A 23845-nucleotide genomic window follows, 5' to 3' on the forward strand; every position below is an offset into this window, starting at 1 on the left:
CTCGACATAACAAAGTATGCTTGCACATCCAGAGAAATAAACCAGATGTGTGAATGCACAGAACAGGAAGCTCAGTGGATGTAAAAAATGGAAATGGTTCACGGAATAAAGCCTAGATAATATGACACTTCCGTGAGGGAGCCCATGCAAACCTGAAAAGGCCTCTGAGTTACAGCAGCAGATAAAGGAATAGCTTATTATATTTTATTTCCTCTGGCCATAGAGTTGATCTAAGCAAGGTTGAGTAAGGGCTGATAATGAAGGTAGGCACGTTATGTGCTGGAGCTAGTAACTTGAACTCAGAATTTTGAGTCCAGAGTTCCTTATCTCTCACTTTCAGTGTTCCCTGCTACTGAAAACTTGACCGTTTTATATAATTTGAATAATACCACAGGCAGACAATTGGCAAGTTCACCTAAGCTGAATTTCTCTGAAATAGTCCCAACGGAAACTATGTCTCACCTGTTGTCTAAGTGGGATTAAACTATGTACGGCAAGTGTTTGATGTGCCTCCCTGGACAGTCAAGTCTTGCTGCCTTCTAGGCATCCTCTATGAAATGTGGCTTGAATTTGGCATGTAACTGAAAAAGATAGCAGAAACTGCTGTTGGCTGAATCCATTATATCCATTACTTTTTGCATGTGTGCTCTGTCACAAAGTTAAATGTTAACAATAGCACTGCAAGGCAGTTACTGTGAAAGTGAAAGCTGATCTGCTAGTGAAAAGGCTTGGTCTATGATGGGGTGCAAATTTATTTATCTTTTCCCTTTTGTGTTCAGTTCTAATAAGCAGAAACTTAAGAAAGGTTTCTGTCTCATTAAAACCAGTGAGTGGGTTCAACATGCACAATAACCCAAACTTGAAGGTTGCCACTGGGATATGTGGGTTGTTGAAATATCTATACTTGACTGATAAACAATGCACAGTTCATGACCCAAAAACAAACCAGGGGTTCTCTTTTTTTAGGTTCCTTGTTGTTAGTGAGCCATGGCTAGTTTACACAGGTTCACACAACACAATACCCACAATACTCAGCAACACAGTTTGGGATATTGTGTTTCTGAACCAGCCAGTAGCATTTAAGTGCTCAAGTTTAAGCCTTACTGATTTCATTGGAACATAGTCCCATTGAAACTGGGAACCACCTGGCCTCCAGGAGAGTACTTGAGGTGAGTTTGGACTCTTACATCCTTCATGCCAGGCATTAGATGCAGTAGGTCATCACAAATGACTTGGTTCATGGTATATACAATGCCTATTCTGTCCTGGTAGTTGGCTACTCCATTGGGTTATAGTTGTGACTAAATGCTCTGAATGCCTAAGTAAACTATTTTGTAATGTATTTTTAGGTCCTACAGCCAATATGTTATATAGATAGATGGGTGGGTGGACGGACGGACAGACAGACAGACAGACAGACATGCACTCACACAGATGCACACTTTGTTCCATACAATGTATCCTAGTGTAGCACTCAGGAAGATCCATTGGTTCAAAACACACTCAGTGTTTTAAATGATTTTTAGTGAATTCATTATTATATATGTAATGCCATTAGACTACCTGCTTTGTACTTATTGTTGATTATAAATGGGTTAGTACTAGGCATTTCCCCTCAAACATTTATCTGATGTTTGAATTTCAGGAATGTTTTCCGGTGTTTCAACATTACAGAATATATTTGGGGAAATAGAAAAAGTTAGATGGTGACCCTAATACATTAAAAATTAAACGGATTAACTACTAAAACCAGCAGATGGCAGTAAAACCATTTCCCCATGTTCAAGGTGTTTACTCAGAATTTGATGTCCATTTTAAAACCTGGGCAATAGTTTGGACTAGGGGTATATTAATAAATTTCTCAATCTACACCTCCTGAATGAGAATGCAAGAACAGACACAATTTGCACTTGGAAATCCGTATTTTCCAAGCTTGCAATGTATTTGATGAAACAAAAATCTGTAGAAGCTGACTTGACAGATAAGCCCGTTTGACTCTGTGTTTGACGCAATGAAATAGTTTATTCTTATTTACCTGCTTGCTGTAATACTGAAGATTGTAATATATACAATTAATTTTGGGTGCAGTAGTTCTTTGCTACATGATTGCCAATATTTAGATCTAATTACATCTGATTGAGTCGTATAGGAGATATTAATAGAATGTCATTTTCATCATTTCCAAATGTATTCCATTTCTAAGTAATTAATACAATCAAGTATTAGCCCATGGGGAAAAGAAAAATGATTTTATATTTTGATGTAGATAAACATATATTTTCAGCTATCTGTTACCCTTCACTAATTTCATTTTTTGAAACTGAGCCCTAAGGAGATAGAATTGCAGATGCTATTTGTTCATTTATTATATTGCATTTTAGAAAGTCGTGCTCACATGCTTTGAAATAATAGGCAAGCATGACTTTTAAGGGAAAAAATGAGTTGGATCTAGATTTATGCTGGATCAGCTGCACTGACAGAAGTGGATTTTCCCACCTCCTCCATCTCATTGGACCCCTCCATCGCTGTGAAAATGTTGCACAGAAAGTGAGGAGATCCTGCTGAACAAATCGGCTTGTGGTGTGGGAGGATCCTAAAAACCAAATGGAGGAACCTTTCATGAATGGAAACTTTTCTCTTGCAAAAGGCCCCTTCCCTTTGCAGAAGACAGATCTTGGATCCAGACCTCAGTATACGAAAGTAATGATATGAGTTCACAGGCACAGGCAACAGCAAGTTTAGGGGTGATCATAGGATTCAATCTCAAATTATACTAAACGAATTTACTTGCAATGGCTGGGATCAAAATGTAAGATTTCTTTTCTTTGTGGAAGCCCCCTTACCACTTGGCTCCCAAAGTCATGCCAATTGCCTTTCAGAATAGCACCCTGATGCATATAGAACAGCTACTGGAACAACATTGGCCATGCCTTCCATGACATGCAGCAAGCTTTGCACATGCACACAGATCTCTGGATCATCAGCAAAATGTCCTCCTTAGCCTCCCATAGGCTATTTTATTTCAGGATGTCTATATTCTGTCTGGTCACTGAGAAGAGAAAAGTCTGTCAAGGGATCATACACAGAATGTAAAGACAGACAAGGGAAAGCACCTGTTTGATATGGATATAGCTGAACACTCTGTTACAACAGGAGACTGTATGGTACACTTACATAATAGCTGAAGACATCTGGAGCCAACATTTTTTTCTTGTCTTGCTATCTTGTTGAGCAAGAGTATGAAGTGTAAGAAAAAGCAAAAATAAACAGCCCGAATTTAGTCTCTCTGAAGAAGGATTTTCTGCCATGTGCCCTTTCAGCAGTTTCTAAAAAGACACATTGTCCTTGCAAGAGAAGTGCTTACTTGGCTTTTCCCATAGTTTGTCTCCTGAGTTTTACAATGTGTAATCAAAATTGGCTATTTTAAAACTGCTATATGTTCCCTCCTATACCAGCAACCATTGTTGATATGTCTTGACTCTCCCCATGTCCTCTTGTGTTCAGTGGTCAGGAATGCTGGAAGTTTCAGGTCAAAACATCTGGAGAGACCAGATGTTAGAGGAACCTAGGGTAGAACTTCTGCTGTAATACATAATGGTATTTCATTTCCTATTTAACATTAGGTTGACAGAAGGAATGATAGTTCCCTTGCAGTTTACTGAAAGCTATTAAGATATGGCTAAGAGCTAGGAAGAACCATGGCTCTGGTTACATGTTGATGGAAGGTGCAGCTAACATGTAGTATAGTCATTAACATATCTATGTATGTAGATTGACATGTGTTACTGTAAGTAAGTCCTGTTTAATTCATACCCTGGTAAGCGGATTAAGGATTGCATCCATAATAAAAGTATGAGTAACCAGACTTCTAATCCTGCTTGGTTGAAAACTTCTGTTCTGCTCATGTAGATTACTCTCTTTGTAGCAAATAGCACAGTGTTAATGCTATTACTGTTGCACCTAAAATCGTGATCTGTGCTTCTGCAAAGTCTTTAGTGTATTTTTTTTGCAGTCCTTTTTTATTAAATTTTAAAACAGTACTAAAAACATCAATCATCACAAACATCAGAACTACTGAGTCAGCCCCTTACTATATATCTTTTAACATTCTGTAATCATGTTCAGATCCATTTATGGAATCTTAAAAACATTTTTAGATCTAAACCAAGTCCCGTTTCTCCAGCCAATTAAAAAAAAGGGGGGGGGGTCCAAATTTGATAGAAGTTACTATCTTCTTTCTCCTTCTGCGGTAAGATCAGTCCATCCATTTCTTACAGAGTCCCGTTTTCCTTGACCAATATTAAAAGAAAGACTCTCCAAATTTGATAAAAGTCAATATCTTCTTTCTTCTTCGATAGTAGCTTCAGTCTCACTAACTCTACACAATTCCAGATCTTTTCATTTTTCTAATATTAAACAGATAAACTCCTCATTATAATAGTTACAAATATGATCAAATACATTTTTTGCTTACTAGTATTCCAGTCTAATATCCACTAAAAAGGAAAGTGAAAGAGAAGAAAAGTTCCAAGCTAAAAAAGAACTTAAGACTTTTAACCCAATTTATGTTCACATGTCTAACATCCATTTAGCATCTTTAAGGACATCTTATCTATTTAATGACAACAATTATCTATGATATCTTTTAAACAAATTTTCTTTAAACTAATTTATTAAAGTTTCATCTAGCTTACACTTCACTTAATCACATACAATTAACTCCGTATAAGAGTCCAGCTCCTTATAATCTTCAATATAGTTCACTTGTGAAAAGAAATCTATTTAATACAGCTCCTCCTACTCCCATAATAGTCATTTTCTAGTATAGCAATTCAAAGACAAAAGAGACATGCCAATTAACAACAGATATAGTTTTTCCACAAGTAATATTGCAAAAGGAAAATAGGAATGCTCACCCAAACAGTCGTCACATTAAAGAAGAAAGCATCTGACAATGTGAAAAATATCCTGGTGAGTGTCCAGTTGATCTTGGCAGAAGTCCAAACAGATATCCAAAATGATCGGTCAAAGCTTTGAACTCCTATCACATAATTGCACCTTAAAAATTTAAACTAATTTTATACCCTTAGAGAGGTTAGAGGAAAAAGTCTTTTTCTTCGGCTTCAACTTGGACAAAAGCCTCAGCACTCTCTCATCTCAGTCGCCGCCTAAACATCCAGAGGGTTTTTCTTTTCTTAATGGCAAATTATAAACAAATGCAGCTTTTCCACGGGTAATATTGCGAAGAAGTAAAAAATATTTACTCAGCAGTTCCAATGCTTATCTAGCTTATAAAAATCCTAAGCTAATCTTCTAAGATGTCAAGAACTTGAAGGGGCTGAAACCACCCCCTGTGTTACTCGGTTGAGAAGTACCTGAATTGCTCTCAGCAGATAGGAGATTGCCATCTCACATCAAGCCAAAAGCTTGCCCAGGCAATCTGTCTTCACCCCGACAGGGCTTAGATGAGTCTCCCACGACTCGCTGCCAAGTAATACTGGCGTGATAAACGAACTCCTTTAATCACATCCGTCTCGTTCCGACGCCATCTTGGAATCCCTGCAAAGTCTTTAGTGTATTATGGGATGTCATTTAGTTTGACACAGGTTTAGATAAAACAGGGGTCCTCAAACTTTTTGACCAGGGGGCCAGTTGAAAGGTGCTGGTGCTGGGTGCGGGCCATAAAGGTGGTACCAGTGGTGTGCACGGGCAGGCGAGGGGCTGGGGCAGGGGCAGCACGTGCAGACGCAAGGGCTGATGTGGGGCAGGCGAGTGCAGCAAGGGGAGGCGAGGCGCGGTGGGCACGTGCTGTGAGGCGAGCGCATGAGGCAGGGGTTTGCTCGCTTGGAGATCGCTTTCTCCAAGTGAGCAAACCGTTGCCTCCTGCGCGCGGGGCGAGGTGGGTGGCAGCGGATGCGCTGCAGGTGCACATGCAGTGGGTCCAAATGAGCATGGCAGGCCAAATCTGGTCCCCGGGCCGTAGTTTGAGGACCCATGAGATAAAGAGGACATAAAAATGGATAACTACTTCATGCTGACTAAAAATGACCTACAGTGGCTGTAGCCAGATGGGAAGCCAGGCACCACTAGCCTGTGGATGGGGGACAAATTTGTTCAGTTTGTGTTTTAATGTGACTTACTTAATTATGCACTCCTGAGTCAAAACGCAGGTTTCTTTCAAAATTCACTCTTTTCTAAATTTCACCATGGTATTCTCCAATCAAAAAATGCATACACAAATTCATAAATTAGGAAAATAATGTTAAAGATGCATTCTATTGGGAAAAGGCTTACAAAATGTGTACCTGAGGCAACAATGAATTTATTAGGAGAAATATGCATAACATTTCTTGTGATTTTCAAGGCAAATATTTAAAATGTTCTCCAAGTTTGGGTCAAACTAAACCCAACTAGAGAGATTCCCAATTTTTGGGATGAACTACTCTACACAAAAAATAAGTAGACAGAAAAAAATAAGTAGACACAAAAATAAGTAGACAGTAGTTGACAGATTTCTACCATGCTGTGAGTCAAATCTTGCAATACTTCAGTTCCTGTGTTTTCTAGGCATATGGAAAATCACTTCCTGATATAGGCATAGCCTACAGACTACCAATAGATACAACCAGCATGTGGAGCTTTTTAAGGCAATGGGAAAATGATAAGAGGTCATTTGCTCTTTAAATTGTATAAAGAGCATGATAAACAGACCAGTAGCAATGGATTAGTGCCAATATGTGCTCTGGTCTAGTTAAATGAATTTGGTAGACCATGCTGCAATGATAATATTTCTAATCCTTTCAGACTTAGAGATATATGAGGCTTAGGTGGTAAGGATTGGTCTCTGGCAGACAATACTCTTCAGGAAATCAAATTCCAGTGATAAAATTAGACATCTGGAACTATTCATCTCAGACTGTCAATTGCATTCTTCTTCTTAACAGAATCTTCCCAGTGTTTTCAAAATATCAGTGAAACATGATCATATGTCTTTGTCCACACATCCCAAAAATAATGGCTATTCCCATATTCCCAATTGTAGCATTCTGTAATCTGTGAAAGTAAAAGCGTTTGAAGCTTCAAATACTCCTTTAAGGAAGCTCTAGTGGATTTGCACTGAATTTCAGTTTACATAGAGCTGCCAAGTTACATCCAATACACTGTTGAAACTGCTGCCTTGTTAACATTTTACATCAGCTGCAGCTACTTCTGACCAAAACATTTCCTGAAACAGGAGCAACAATAATACTGTTTTTCCCCAGGGATGCATGCAAACTTGTTTAACTTTTTCTGATTGATAAACCTATTCATAATCAAATCAACCTGTTTGCTTTGTGTTTATAATCCTGCCCCTGGTAGCCCCCCACACTGAGATTTGCAACTCATAGAATGCACAAAATAACAAACATTTTCACAAATGCACATTGCCACCATGGATTCAGATGTTTTCTGAGAATGCATGGCTCCCTTTCCTGTTTGATAGGCTTACCACTGGTCCATATATGGGTTCCATATTGAAACAGCAGATTTAGGAAAGGTCTGTAGCTAAATGACTTATAAGCAGGCAGGGGTAATGTTTGGGGCAAAACATTGCTTTGGGCCTGGTGTGCATAATTTTTGGAGTCCAACTGCAGCCCCATCAGTCCTATATGGCATCCAACAAGATCTTGATTCATTGATTACATGGGGCTACAAAATTATTTGTGTTGTGATTGGGTTGTATCATACTTCTGATATGTTTGGCTGAAGGTCTGTATTAAATGTGGTGTGCTATTTATTTACAATTTTAAAAAGATGCAAGCACTGTTCAATCAAATGATCTCCAAGGCAACTTACAGTGCAGGAAAATAATACAAAGGAATTCAGAGCTCTTGTTGTTCTTGGCAGTGGCAGAAGCTAGGAAGGGTTCACCTTAACTTATTCAAACCCAAGGCATCTAACAGCTGGAGGAGAGTTTTGGCTGGAAGCAGTAGGGTGTCACAATCTGGGCTGCTCTGGTGGCGAGTACCAGAACAATTACCACTGTATTCTCAGGATCAGTTCCAGGGCCTGCAGGAACTCTCCTTCTCCTGAGGATACCAGCTCGCAGAAAGGGCTTCCCTCCAGAACTGGCCTCAGCAATGCAGGTCTTCCTCTAACTGCACTGCCTGCACCTTGCATGACTGCTCCTTCCCTCTTCACCTGCCTTGCTGTGTTCCTCAGCAGCACAGGTCCTCCTGTTGGCTGCTGTGCCTGCATCCTGCCTCCCTCTTCCATCTCCTGGTTCTTCCCTTTCCATGTTGCCTTGATGTCGTGCCTTCCTCTTGCCTGACCTACATCCCACCTCGCTGTGTTGCCTCAGTAACATGGGGCTTCCCGTGAGCTGTGGTTCTGCTCCTCTATCTTACATGTCCCTTGCAGCATCTGGTCGCTGCCATGCTGTGTATCCTGCTGCATTGCACTGCACACTGTGTTATCCTGTCCAAGGAACCTACACCTCTGCTTGTCCTCCTGGTTCTCAACTTGGCTTGTTCCTGACCACATCTTTGTTCTGCCCTGATGCATACTTCTGGTTCCTGACTTCACCCTGTACCATGATTATGGCTTGGCCTTTCCATTAAAGCTTGCTTTGGACTCTGTCTTTCCTGAAATTCTGTTGCCCTGGTCCTGGTGTCTCTGTTGTTCTTGACTCATCTTGTCTTTGGCTCCCATGTCCTCGCCGTGAACTCTGACATAGGGGAGTAAGCTTCCTGGAGCTGCTTGTTCCACGGCTGAAGGCTGGTGCAAGCCAGGCTTCCTCTGGGTTTGCTGTTATTCCTAGAAGGGAGGGGGTACAACATTCTGGTAGCCCTCCAGTTAGTGGCAGAGGCCAGAATTGCATTCCCCTGGTTTCTGTAGTCTTGAAAATTATACAGACTTATTTTTAGTGAACTGGGCCTACAAAGCTATAGAGCTGCAGCTTCCAGGACTAAAAGATAGCGAACTCCAAGAAATGTTTAGGAAATGAGCATTTGTTCTAGAACCTTCAATCCAGTTTTTTTTTCTTCCTGAATTGGATTGGTCATCAGAAGATAGAGAGAAGCAGAAGGGCTTCACTAGTCAATGATCACAAGCAAAAGAGGAAAAGAATCCATATGCCCTAAAGTGTTCAGAAAGTATTCCTGAGAGAAATGAATACCATTTCTTGAACTCCTATGAAAAATTATTTGAGGAAGGGTTCATGTAACTTTGGAATAATGCCATCAACATAATGAACATGCAATGAAAACCTTTGGATCCCCTTTATTTGTTTCCTTGCATCTAGGAAAGTGCCCCCTTTTTTCATTCAGGTCCCTTAAGAGTAACCATGGCCATTTGATTCAGTTCTGTAGGGAAGGACGAACATGTCCAACTTTACTTGAGTGCCAGGCCCAAGTAGGGTCTGGAAAGGGAGAGAGTATACTTTTTAGAACTGACCACCATTTGATTGGTTTCCCACTTGATGGATTTCCAATAGGTTTCCCATATTGACTACTGTAACTGAATGTTCAGAGAAGTGGCCTGCAGCTGATAATGGTTCCCCTGACATCCTAGTGTAAAATCAGACCAGAGGTTTAGCACATAGTCAAGAGATCTTATGTTATAAAGCATGCCCACTAAGATAAATGAGATTAATGGCTTACTATTGCTTACTCAATTATATATTTCAGCATTTTACCAGATTTATTGATTTTAACTTGATAAAATTGAATGGTATCACCTTCCCTTTATTCTCCTCCTTTCGCCACCATAGGAGGCAACTATAACAGTGAATGCATATAAGTGCAAGGTTATTGCAGCTTGTGTTCTTAGGGTGATAATTGCTGTGAAATTGCAAGGATCCTGCTTGAGCAGTTGGGCCAAGAAATTGCAAAAGGTTCCGTGACATTGCACGTACAACTGTAATTGTATATCCCTACCTGATGTAATTAAAAGTAGGCACCAGTATTTTTGGAGTAAAATAGATAGTTTATTGGGCTGCTGTTTCCGGAAGAATCTGATTTGCTCATTATATCTGGCTTATTTTAAGTTTTTGGAAAAAAATAACAGGTACGAACAATACGGCATTGAGCAACCTGTATTGCCGGAAATGAAGGCAGTGCTAGATACATTTTATTACTGTGAATAGGGCCAATTACTGCATTATTAATGGTATTATTTAAGTACTCATTAAATGTGACAATATTTAATGGGTTCGTGCTAGTTTAAAGTCTTCATTGTAGGATTGCTATGGGAGGGTTTGCAGTCTTGTATTTTTCCATTCAGTCTGGTCACATTTCCAGTTGTCCTAAGAATTAAGAAACATCTGACCCAGGTGCCGTGAATGTTGCAATATCAGGCTCCCAGCAAGTTTTGAAATCTATATCCTTATACTTTGGTGAGCAGTTCACTTGTTTCTCTGGTTTCATGTGTCATTTTAACTACTGATGTAAATATCCTGAAGCAATCCTAAAGTGGGTAGGATGAATTCCACTGAATAAGTTGAGTTTCTTGTGAATTATTGTTTTTTCCTGAGGGGATGTGGGGTTGTTTTGGCTTTAGGGCCCTGTGCAAAATGGTATTTGTCTGATTTTTGCTCTTTTGTCTTTCAATAGTAAAGTTCAGTAAACTTCCAATAGTCATTGGTTCAAAGGCAGGGGATCCAGACCATTGTACTAGTGTCCTCATTACCTTGGAGAAATGGGTAGAGTACAACAAGCTGGTTTCTCATATCCCCGTTTTTGCTTTTCCATCATCAGTGTTGAGCACATCACTCTTGGCTCAACTTCTACCCGATTCAGGTGGAACCACTAATTCTTGGTGCTTAACAGAATCTGTTTTGAATATATTGTGCAAGTTCCCTTGAGCATCCAAATTTCATATTTCTGGTATAATGGCCAAAGAGTGAAGATACGTTGTCTCCCCTCAATTTGAGGTGTGGGCTCCACATGTGTCTTATGCTTATGCTTCTCATAATGAGTGAAATTAACAGATTTCATGTAGCAAAATGGCAAAAGCACATATATTGGGGAAAATAAGATGTACAATATGTCCAAACTTTTAAAAAACAGTCTTTAACAGTGTGAGATTGCAATGTATAAAGTAGCGTTATGGCAAAAAATTGAAATGATTCATTGGTCTCATCCATGAGTTTCTGAAAAACATGAGCTGGGATCCAGAGAGTACTTCTGGTGCAACCAAAGCTTTAGACATGTCAAATGAAATTTAGCCTTCTCTCTCTCTCTCTCTCTCTCTCTGCCTCAATGCCATGCCATTTTGTTGCAAAATATGGGAACAATCCAAGAATCCAACTGTCTCTGGCCATTTCTGTTGTGCTAGTGGAAACCAAGCCTTGTGCAGCATTAGGTGTGCTTGCTTGTATAGAGAATTTTTTGAGAAAGCCATCCCACTATCAAGTGCTGTTAGTGTTGCAAAAGACTTCGGCTAGGACATGGTGGGATCCTTCCCTCTGTGACTCTATCTTTGAAACACCTATTTCAACCTACCCATTTCCCTAGGTTTCTCTCTCTGTCAATGGTGTTGTAAGCTGTGTTGTACTTGGAGTAAAAGACATTGTTTGGTAAGTGTTAAAGAAAAGCCATTTTTTAATTGCCCAGATCTAACAAATATTACAGTGCCAACTTTTCACACCCAACAAAGGGCATTGCGAAGGTAATGGTAAAGGAATCTTCTGAAAGATATTTGGCATATGTCTTCAATTCAGGTGTCCTTAACTGAACTTCTGTGTTTTTTGCTAAAATTCAAGGAGTGGTGCTCATAAGTTATTTCAGCTGCAGACATTTGGTTTAAAGAATTTACACACTTAATCATTTCCAGTTGTATAGTTTGGAAAATATTTACTAGAACCTTGTTAAACATATAGAAGCTAAAAATTCTTTATTCAAGCATATACACACTTCTGGTACTTCCTTAGGAAATGGCCAGATTCAGCTGTACCTTGCAAAAGCATATCCAAATACAGCAGGGGCCAAGAAATCAACAGCAGGAACAAGGATTCTGTCTCAGGAGGTAGTGAAGGTGGACTGTGTAACGTCCACTTTTGACTCTGGATCCAACTGTCCGTGCAGCATGATAATGAGGGCAAACTGCAGCCCAGCCTTGCACACTTCTGAGAATGCAGAAGGGCGGGGCATGATGTCTTGATGAGCTTGGTCATCTCCCAGTGCCATAGCTTGTGAGCGTGGTGACCCATTTGCTTGCACTGAGGCCTGCTGCAAGTACCTGGAACTGGAACAGCTGTGCTGCACGGCCTTCAGAAAGCTCAGAGATGAAAGGAGGAAGAAACATGCTAGGAGGAGGTACCCAGCAAGCTCCTAAGTGGAGGATGGGAGTCTGGTACAACACAGGATGGCTGGGAGATGGAAGAGACAGGCACATACTGGTTGAATGCACTGCCTGCCACCCAGACACTGCCTGCAAGTTGCCATAGTTGTCTTTGCTATTCGAACTTATGCATTTAGGCCGTTGATCCAGCAGGATTCAGCAAAGGAAGAGGTGCTGATAATGCTAAGCAAGACATTTACCGTTTCTTTTTTGTTGCACTAATTTGAAAACTAACCTAAGTTTTCATTTAATGCTATTCAGTTCACATATCAACTCTTTACATGTTTGGTTTCAAAATCCATTTGAGTTTTCTTCTAATTTGCTTGATGCCAGAATGCTGCTTTCTTGGTTCTAACATTATAGGCATTAACATAGCTAGATGCTCTCACTGTGTCCAAGCTGGTTTTTGTGAGCTCTCCATTATCTCATTTTGGGGTGCATTATAGTCCTTCTTGGGTACTTTGTCCAGGCATTTTTGTCATCACTGGATCTTGTGGGTATTATCTGCTGAAATAAGCCTGCATTGTGGTGCACAATTGTGTTATTTCAGACTGAGTCAAGGCTCACAAGGCATTGGCGTGATTTGCTTAGTGGGGCGCTGACCTGTTCTACTCCCCATCTCAGCATCCCTTGTCCCCTCTGAGCTTGACTGAAATCCTCACACTACCTACAGAAAAAGTGCATCTGTCCTCTGCTGCAGTGCAAAATATTTTGCATTGACTTGGGCTTGGGTAGATACACAATATGTGTTAGTTCTACAGAATGCTTCAGGCAGGGACAAAAACTCCTCAAACTGGTATGTGGGATGGATTGATGCAGCTGTCTGGATGTTTGGCTGCTCCTTGGGGTCTTTTGCTTCCAATTGTACCACTAGGCCATGAGAGTAAGGAATGGTTTCTCAAAACCTAATGCAGAGTATCTTTAAGTATCTTCCCTACTTCTTTCTTTTTGAAAGAGAAAGAACTTAGGTGTCTCTTAAAGCTGAATAAGCAGTTGAAGGCTATGTACAGGAAGTTGTACTTGTGAAAGGTCTGTTTTGGTATCAACCAGCAATCTGACGATCAAGGATAGCAGCATTTCAAATTCCTCGAGTCTCCACATGTCCAGATGTATGTAAAGTGCATCTGTGTTGTGACATTTAGTGCATGAGCAGCCACATTTGTGGCCTCTTGTTCCTTCCTTGTGTGCACATTCTGTTCCCAGAGACACCCAGTTGGGGAGGGTCAAAATCGCAGCGTTTTGCTGCTTGGATATGAGAAAACCATGACCAAAATGTTGGCAACTGTGCTTTTCTTACTAAATTTCTTTCTAAAACATGCAAACTAGTATTATGAAAAGGGTTGGTTTTCATTACTTAAAGCCATGCGTGGCTTGGTATTATGCCAGCAGATACTGGTTGGGTTCACATGGCATGGCAAACAACCCTGCACTGTTTGCGCAGTGCATGGATTTTTGTCCACATTTACCAATCAGACAATCACATGGTTACCCAGGCAGCCCAGTTTCTGTGCTCCCTGCTCTATCCAGCCCCTGCAAGCAAAATGCCTGACCTTTCTCTATTGATGCATGTGGGCTACAGCAATCTCCCTGCAGTCTCTAGAGGATTTCTCCCTTCCCCCTCCCAAGTCCCCCTGTGTGACTGGTACTTCCCAGCAGCTCCAGCCCATGCAGAGACTTCTGTTCAATGCAAATATACCATTTTGCTGTCATTTTCCCCTTTTCCCTCCAGATATTTTCACACTGTTTCCTTGTGTCCAAAAGCAAACAGGGAGATGGTCACATTGCTTAGCCAGTGGGCAAAAGTGAGCAATGGTGTGTCTGTTTGTTTTATTTATTGATGATTGATTGATTGATTTGATTTTTCAATTTATATTCTGCCTTTTTCCTCGAAGGGCTCAAGACAGCTTACATCATTCTCCTCCTCCATCTTATCCCCACAACAACAACCCTGTGAGGAAGGTTGGGCTGAGCGTCTGTGACTGGCAAAAAGTCATCCAGTTGGCTCCATGGCTGAGAGGGGGCTAGAACCCAGATCCTCTGAGTCCCAGTGCCATGCTCTTAACCACTACACCACACTGGCTCTCTGTTGCTAGAGGAATGAGGGCAGTAGATGTTGAAGGCTAGAAGTGGCCACTTCTGTGACCTCTTTTTCATACCAGCAATGGTAAAATGGTAGTCCAGGGTCCAGATGGTCAGAGAAGCCATGGTGAAGTGTGGAAGCCTTAGAGTAGACCAAGGCTTCAAAAAATGAATCCTAATATGCAGGAATGCTGGAAATGGGTATGGACAACACAGACCCACAGTGGTAAGATTTCATCATGGCTTCTCATGTCATGTGAACCCTGCCACTGACTGACTAGGTGGATGAGGTGGAGTGCTGTTTCTTGGTGCCAGTCAAGCATATAGTACAGTATATGTATGTGTGTTCAGTGAACACATGAGGAGAGGAAGCCCTCTATCCCCATCCTCTTTATCATACATTTCCATTGCTCTATACACATGGAGAGCAACCTTCTGAAGCAGAGATCTTCTTGCATCTGTAGGAGCTGTCCATGTGAATAAGAACGATGGAAAATCATGGTGACGCTTACTTGTTTTTGTTGATGGAATCGTATGCTCCCTCCCAGTGGATATAGGAGACAATGAGGCCTCTTGCTCCTTCCTTGATTAACTGTTATTTACATGTCAGAATTCATTTGGATGACCCATGGGAAGTATTTGATTCTTTAGCATAAATGAACACACAAATATGCACTCTGTGTAAATAGCTGTGTTACTATTGTAATGATGTCAAAGCAATCACATGGAGAGATAGCATGTGCCTGGGAGAAAAGTGCAGTTGTCTGTGCTGAGGTTCATGCAGACATTCATCTAAACACGGTTAGCTCTTCCCTCTGTGGACATTCACGCATGTGTTTACGCACCACCGTTCTGTGCTCTGAAAAGGAACATAGCAAACTGCCCTTATGCCAAGTCTCACTGTTTGTCTTTCTGCTCCTGCATTGTGTACTTTGACTGGCAGTGGGCTTCTGGGTATTGGAGGTCTTTCACATCACCTTCTACCTACTTCTTTTAAGTGGAAATGCCAGAAATTATTCCTGCTTATCATCCAAAGGTTAAAAAATTGAGTTATCAACCCTCTGAAGGGGCTTTACATGCCTTCCTTTGGGGTACTGTGCAGAGAAATCTCTATCCCATTTATTGTGTGTTAAAGGCTGCTAGATGCATAGAAATGAGAAGGGCCCAAAGGCATCTGACCTGAAATTCTGGGCCACAGTCTGTCCCTTCTGTGCCATGAAGACTATGGTGAACTTCAAGAAGGTAAACACTGGTTTGCAAAGCAGGCCGCTCAGTGACTCTGCTAGGCCAGTATGATATGACTTGACTTGTGGTGGGGTCTCCACTGTATCACTTTGCCAGCCCTGTTCCAGGGATTGAATTTGGAAATCTTTGTACACATACAAAGCATGCACTTTACTGCTGAAGTATAGCTCTGACCCCTGCCTCCATTATCTCTAGACCAGGAGTGGACAGCTCACAGTGCTCCACAGGTTTTGGACTACCAGCTAGGGATGATGGGAATTGTAGGCCAAAACATCTGGAGGGCCACAAATTGTCCAATCCTTGTTTGCATATTTTTTTAAAAAGTACATTGACATGCTAGTTTAGGATGTGCAGAGTGTGTATAGGAACTCAGTCATATGAGCCTCCACCTGCAATCTGATCCAGCCCAGGTGTTGGTTTAGCACCTAAGTGAGGAACAAGGCACAGTTCCTCCTAAGATGTAAGCCCATGGGGTTGAAACCTCTCTATGTCATTTGCATTTTCAGGCCAGCTCAGTTTTCTGTCGTCTGACAGGCACAAAGCCAGATGTCTCAAGGAGGTCTGCAAATATATCCTGGTTGCAATATTCATATGTCATCATAAATCAGTTTAATGCTTCTTCTTTTTGTGACTGTGCTGATGGAATAATTTGCTCCACAGATCCTAGACTGGCCAGTTTTATCTGAATATCACTTGCCTTATCTCAGATCACAAAGCTTTATACAGTCAGCTATGCAGTGAAACATCTCTAGAGAAGAAGGGTCAGGCTCTGTGTAACATGAAGTTAGTCAAAATGGTGGGTTTTACCTGCAGTAATGTCAAAATATTGGGCAACATCCAACTGTATTGGATGATAACACAAATGAAGTCACACTTGTGGGCACCAGGCTTCTGCAAGCATAGGACTCAGCCAGGGATTCAGTGGAGCTCTGCTAGTGCTCTCTGGGTTTGCAGAATGAGACTTTTGGAGTTGCCCACTAAATGGACTTTCTCCAGACTATACATGTTGTGCCTGTTCCAGAGGGACTGTGGCTTGAAAAGCTCAGGATGAATAGCCTGAGAAGTTGCATCCTACAGGAAATCTCTCTATTTGGTGTCTTGGGGTTTCTTCCAACATTGACACTGTGTCTGGCCTCAGGATTTCCTAACAGGAAGCAAAGTTCTTGCATGAGCCAAAGAAGGATACAAGTCCCCTTAGGCTGCGCAGGAGCTGTCATCCTGGATCTTTTGTTGCTGCTCAACAAGTGCTGATGTGTCTTGGAGAATGGGAACAGCTTGGTTGATTCCTTCCAACCTAATGTGCTCAGTCTCCTGCCTCTCCCAATTATCTTTTAGTCCATGTAGCTTGACACCAGCCTAGACAGTAGGTATGTCCTGCAGAGATGGAGAGAGGGTGTTTGTGGGGACTGCTTCTCCCACCCTATTTTTTTCGGACTAAATTGTCTCTGGCATGGGTGCAGTCCCTGTCCTGGTATGTCTGATTGCCCTCATCTTTCAGGCTATGTTGAATTCCATCAGCAATTTGATATAGATTGCAGGAATAAGATGTTTCCACATAATTAGGCTAGGAAAGGAACTTTAAGTGTTTCCTTTGCTCTTTGTTAATTTTCTTTGTTAATAAATGTATGAAAATTAACCCACCCAGAACCCTATGCTGCTGACTTATTTGTTCAGAAGCTGACCCATTTCTATTAAAAACTAATCTAGCAGGCTGAAGGAACTGTGTAGAACTGAGAAGCCATAAAGAGTTATCTTTGCCCCGCCTGCCTTTGTGTAACAAAAACCTCCCTTTTTCCCCTAACTTCACCCTGTGAATCTGGACAAACTAAGACATTATTTTTAAAAAGCATAACCTTACGGTGAACTCTTGTTTGCTGAACTTGGTTAACCAAAGATTATACAACCTGCATGAAGGAATGTGCTAAGGCCAGCCAAAATACTTCTGTGTATCATGTTCTTGTTAACTTTATGCTGCTCATATTTTCAGTTAATGTGATTCTGAATTACACAACACGTTCTTGAGGGCATCCCAAATGGCTAAAATAAGCATCAACAGTTGTAGACCTGCCTGCCTCTTTGTGTACACTCTCAGCTCTCTACAGCTGTAACCTTTCAGACTGCAAACTAACCTCCCCAACTTCACATCCATAACAGTCTCTTTAGTGTGGTGTAGAGTAGCTTTGCTGTGCAAGGCCAGAGAATAAGAGACAAAAAGTAGGTAAGCTAGCAGATTTTATTGGACTGTTTCTGTTGGTGAGAGTGTGTAACCTTTGAAAGTGCCTCTGAGTCCTTTCTCATTTCCCCTCGGTACAAGTTTTCTGTGTTGGTATCATCATGGCCCATGTTCATATTGCTCAAGAAATAATGGGTTAGATTGAGTCATGCCTTCAGCACTGTTACTTGAAGAATGATGTAGTAGTTCTAGGGGCAGGAGAATCTTGTTCAGCTAATTATAATACCATACTTGAGGACAGAAAAAGTCTCATTAGCAATTCACATGGTTTGCAGTAGCTGCTTGGTGATAAGGACCACTGCTACCTATCAAACAGCCAAGACATTAATAACCCTCTGGAATACTCCGGTTGCAAAATAAGGGGGAAGTAGATTTTATCTTGGCAAATAGCTAATGTCAGTTCCATGCTTACTGTGTTAATGGGGAAGTTCAGCAGTGAGAATATGGAAGGGGTGAACTACCTTTTGTACATGCCTGATTTTCCCTAGATTTTCCTTCAGCCAGATTCACTTCTGGGTTTAGAGGTAGCCTAGGAAAAGTCTGTTTCCAAAGATCTGAGGGGCATTTTTATGGGAGAATCAGCAGGCAGGAAAGAAAAGTACTCCATCCCACCTGCTAACTCTCCCCTACATGAATAGTTTGATGAAAGGGTAGGGTTGAGTTACATCAACAGCTTCTCTATATCAGGGACTTAACTTGCTTTACTGAGACTTCTCCCATTTTCATTGCAGGAGGAAAAATGTGTCCTTTACTCCCCCCCACACACAGTTGTATTTCTCTGCCTTTCTATGTATTCTGTTAATCAAGCAATAGGCACTGCTGTGGTATAACTGCAGTGTAGCAAATTTTTGACTTTTCACAAGGTTTGGGTTGCAATTTGAATTTTAGTAGCTGATTTTCCTTACTATAAATAAATAAATAAATAAATAAATAAATAAATAAAGTGGGAAAGGCTAGAAAACAAGGGAGAGGCCCTGGAGGTCATGAAAAGGCATGCAAACTTCTGTGAGTGAAGGATTCAATGCACACAATAAAATCTCACACAGAGAAGCGCCTGGTTTGCTTTTAGCATGCAATTTATCTCTCCACTTACCTGGCAGAAACCCTGCTGAATTAAGTGGAACTTACTGCTGCTTAGATATGGTTGCACTGCTAGACATGCATCTTTGAGGGCAGATATCAGGGCATCATCAAGGAAAGGTTACTTACCACCCAGGAAATGTTTCTAGAAGTGTGCTTGTGAATGGAAGATACTGTGCACCAGACTTTCCCAGCCTGGTGCCTTTTATGTCTTCTACTCCCAGCACGTCAAGCTAGCATGTCAAGCCAGCCTGGCTGGGGAGCACTGCCCTGCACTGAGTCCAGCTGCACTGACTTTCCAGAATCTTATGCAAAGATTTTAAGAGGAGATCTGTAGGACTGAACCTGGTCTAAAGCTAATGCTTTACTATTGAGCTGTGGAGTCTTCGCCTTCCCAGGGAACTAGTGTGGAAAGTTTGTCTTTCAATTTAACGTGAGAATATATTTAGTCTATTAATACTGCAATCCTAAACATACTTACTAAGAAGCAAGTCCCATTGAACTCAGTGGGAGCTATGTCTGAGTAAACACAGTTAGGATTACATTGCCTACTAAGTCAAAGTAGGCCTACAGATTGTAAATACAGTGAGGTGCCAAAATCTGCGCACCCAAATATTGACTCATGTGTCTGCTGAGTGCATGGTCGTGGACCTTTGTACCTTATTTTTTTTACTAGTTCACACCAAGGTCTAACTTGTATTCATTCCTGTTGTGTTGCCAAACATACTGCTTTACTTGATAGCTAAGAATATTAAACTAAGGAAGCAAAGGTTACCAGTGCTGCTTTTTCTTTGGTAAATTTAGAAACAGGTTTGATTTTTTTCCAGTTGCAATCATGCTTTGGAACAGATGCATTCATAAAACAAGAGCTTTATTAAAGATACCTGGTTTTGGAGCCCCTTCCTCTGTGTGGTGGGTTGAACCACTGCTTGGTCCAGGGAAATTGCCAAGTATTAGTCTATATACCTCCACCCACTTTGTGCAAAAGGGAATGTAGAAAACATCTTAATTTTGCAAGGAGATCAGATGGTCGAGTGTTTCGTCGAGTCCCACCCTGAACTCTGAGTCAGGCACAAAGGTTCCCTGGTATTCTCCTCATACACAGAGTCAATAGATCTCATCTGCTCTCCATTAGGGAGTCTATTTGGTCTTGCTGATACTGCCATGATATTCTGTCCTTAATTAACCTGTTTTGTGGTACATCCTTGACATCATCAGTTATGCAATCTTTTGTATCTCCAGAACTCATCTGCCCATTACTAGATGCTTTGATAACCAGTGAGTGAAGAAATTCCACGTCACTTCTGGAAGGAATTTTCAAACCTGCTGTACTACAAATGGCAATTTTAGGCAGCCTGTTTGTTGCCCATGTCTGCTGACCCAATAAAATAATCTGAAGCAATCGTACTAAAAGAAAATAGCTATCTAGCTGAAGATTAGTGTGCACTTCTCTATCAGAATTCAAATTAAACAACAACAAAATGTATATTTAACTGAACTATTAGAAAATATCTGGATTAACATAGATTGGGCTTTCAGAAAGCCATGAAAAAAAATTTAAATGGAGAATTCTTTTCATACACAGAATTCCAAGCAAATACTTCAGGCTTTCAGTGAACTGAAATGCTTAATGATAAACAGTGGATGTACGTAGCCTAGTGTTATTTTAACACATCGAGGTTAATGTTCCCAAATACTGTGATCTTCAAGGCAACTAAGGAGGTCAGTTCTAATTTTGTAGACCCTTGAAGTCAGTTATATTTAATTTGGAGTTAGTCTGGATGTGAGAGGGAGTATTATACATTCTTGCTTTGGAATCCGGGTTGCCATTTAGCCCTCTCTTTAAGTGGCATTATTTATTAATCTTATATGACCTTTGATCAAGTGTTTTCTGAGAAAAAAGAAGCAGAGCCATTACAGGGAGCCTGTGTTGTTTTAACTTTTGTTGCTTTACTGAATTCCAGGTACACAAAACTTTTTTTTTTTTTTATTTTGAATGCCTTCACTGAACCGACTGTCTTGGCTAGGACTATTCTGTTAATGATTTTTCTTTTCAAAGCACTATTTACAGTTGAATCTTTGACCTACATCCAAAAGATTTATATTACAAACTTATTTGTTGCAGTTGTGTCATGGTACTGAGAACACCTATTTTCTCTGTCCCTGGCCTGGTTACACATGTGATGGTTGCTGCTTTCAAGAATCTGTAGTTGTGGAAAGAATCTGAAAATAGGAACATTTAAGCTTGCTCACAAAGACCAATCCATAAATCCCCAAATTATCTATAAATCCATAAAACCCCAGTACCTGGATTATGATAGATTAACTGTGAGAAGTGTAAGAGACACGGTATTTGATCTGTTGTATTTAAACACAGAGAATTCACTGTGTGTTCTTCTCTGGTTAAAAACAACCCAACCTCAGGTTTTCCCCAGCCTTTTTGTGCCTGGACTAGTAGAAAGTCTGCAACAGGCCTGTGTTTTTTAGAGCTCAGCCAAGGAGTTGCATGGAAACCTATTAAAAATGCACCAGCATCATTATCAGTACCAGCATGCAACCTGACGGATGGTAGTATTCAGTGCAGGCCCTAGCACATGCGCCTGGTACAATAAGAAGCTGGGCTTCCTAAAGGAACCCCAGTAATGTGTAAGAATGCTTGTTTCCAGAAAGGGGAAGCTTGGCAAAACTTCCTTCTGCAAGCACCACTGGAATGCCTCATTGGAGTCTCCATTGCTGAGAGTAAGAGCTTTAAGCTAGAAAATGCTGGTGGGCGGTGGTGGTGGTGGGGATTGGTATTTTGTCCCCAAACCTTTCACCTTTGGCTGTCAGGATATCCCATCCTGCACAGCTCTGTGGGAACTTTTTTTTTTTTTTTTTACAATATATGAAAACAGCGTCATAAATCACAACTGCAAAGCTGGGTAGGTAAAGACTGAAAAGCAACATTCCATTTGTTAAAAAAACAGCTGAGCAATGGGAGAACAATAGATGTTTGAGTTTAGGCTCTGAACTAATATCAAAACTTGGCTTGGCTCACTGTCTCTATTGTTTGCAATCTATGTTTGTTTCCATAGGACAAGTTGTGCATTTGGAGAAAGTTGTGTACTTTTCAGAAGTTGTGCATTTAAGAGGAATGCCCATTTTGCAATTTGCAGCCACAAATTTAGATTTTGAAATGAGCAAATACTTTTTAGGGAACAATGTCTGCTGTTCATATCGGGGGGTTCTGCATTTTCTGCATTTTCAATTGCAAAGTGAAACCAAATTCTATTACATCCTCATCTGAGCATTGAGTCTACAAATAAAAGTCAGGCTCCAATTTCCTCCTCATGGGGCCACTCCCTCCAGCGAAAGGTGAAGGCATAGAGGAAAGGTTTTGTAGGCTGTATGGCACAAGTAATTGTAACATACAGCTTGTCCACATACAGTGTTGTACCAGAGTTAATCCCACACTGTATACATGATTTGTTTTAAGGTATATATTTACTAATCTGGGGCAGTTTGCCCCTCCCCAGCAATCCCACATGGCTCTGCAGTGCTTCTGCCCCAGGTGAGGCTTTTGGAGGCAGCTGCAGCAGTGGATGAGGGTGGGTGGGGAGGAGAGAGACCCTTCCTTCTCCGAACTGCCTTCCTTATCTTGGGACCCAACATGGGGTATTTGACTGTCAGCTGATGTCAGTCTGTAGGCCTGCTCAGGCATGCTTTTTTACTCTAGGATGGAGCCTTGATGGGAGGAGAACAAGAACTAGGATGCTAGCTGTGCTCCTCGTTACCTTTCATAAGTTGGAGGGATGGCTACTGAAACAAGGGAAAAGGGTATTTTCCTCCAGATCATAGAGGGTGGTAAGGATAGACACTGGCCAATAGGGCAGCACTAAATGCCTGCCCTTATTCTTTCCCTTGTATGCTCATTTAACCTAGAAGATAAATGTCTGAATAGCTCTTAAATCTTCCTGTTCCTATTTCTGTCAATATAGGGCAACACTTTAAGCATCATATGGAGTGGGATTATGCCGCACTGCCTCTGCCACTCTTTGAGGTGTCACCAGCCTCTTTTTTGTATTTACTATACAAAAAGCTCCTTTTGGTGAATTGTGTGAATGTCTGTTTCTTGGGGGGTGGGGTGGGGTGGGGGGCTAAAAAGAAATCACCCTGGTCATTGTCTTCATACATTGACTGTCCAATCCAGCTTCCCTTCCTCAACAGCTGAATTTGACAGCACTGCTTCCATTTTGACACTGAGTGTGACAGTCCACTGTGAGGCACTCTTTATCCATGCTCTTTATCGATATGCTAAGACAGCTCTGCAATCTTCTGCTGCTTCATTCATGTTTTTCCTCTCAATAGCTCTGCAAAGGCCATTCTTCACCCTGAATGCATGTCAGGAACAGAATGATGTGAAACACTATTTTCAAAATTCCTGAATGGGTCCTTCAATATTTGACGTCACAGTTATATGATACTCCAGACAGAACAAAGAATTATATACAACTATGGCTGAAACCATCCATTCTTTTAAAACAATTAAATCATTGTGTTTGTGTTGAGAAATTATTCTTCTATAACCATAGAACTATGAATATGCACTTGTGAAATGAAGGATTTGGTATGAGATAGTCAAATGATTGTGTGTCTATTGCAGCATGAGATGAACGGATGAAATTCTAAAGCACAGTTCCTCAAATGTCAGGGCAGGTCCCAATCCACTAGGTCGTGAAAGCCTTGTGGAGAAGAGCAGCTAGACTCTATAAAACAGTGGAGAGAACCAGGAACAGTGCCAGCAAAGGGCAACAGGGGCCTTTACTTCTGGATTTCAGAATCCCGTTTCCGGCCCTCTTAATTCAATTAATTAAATTTAAATTACATTACATTAATTCAATAAAATAT

General features: G+C 41.0%; 1 protein-coding gene across 1 annotated transcript in view; it reads left to right on the forward strand.

Annotated features, from left to right (window-relative positions):
• Positions 1 to 23845, forward strand: part of ADGRV1 (adhesion G protein-coupled receptor V1) — a 307411-nt gene that overhangs the window by 169795 nt on the left and 113771 nt on the right. The gene's annotated exons all lie outside the window — the stretch shown is intronic.

The sequence above is a fragment of the Varanus komodoensis genome, unplaced genomic scaffold (assembly GCF_004798865.1).
Source record: "Varanus komodoensis strain SLA01 unplaced genomic scaffold, ASM479886v1 scaffold5, whole genome shotgun sequence".
NCBI lineage: Eukaryota > Metazoa > Chordata > Lepidosauria > Squamata > Varanidae > Varanus > Varanus komodoensis.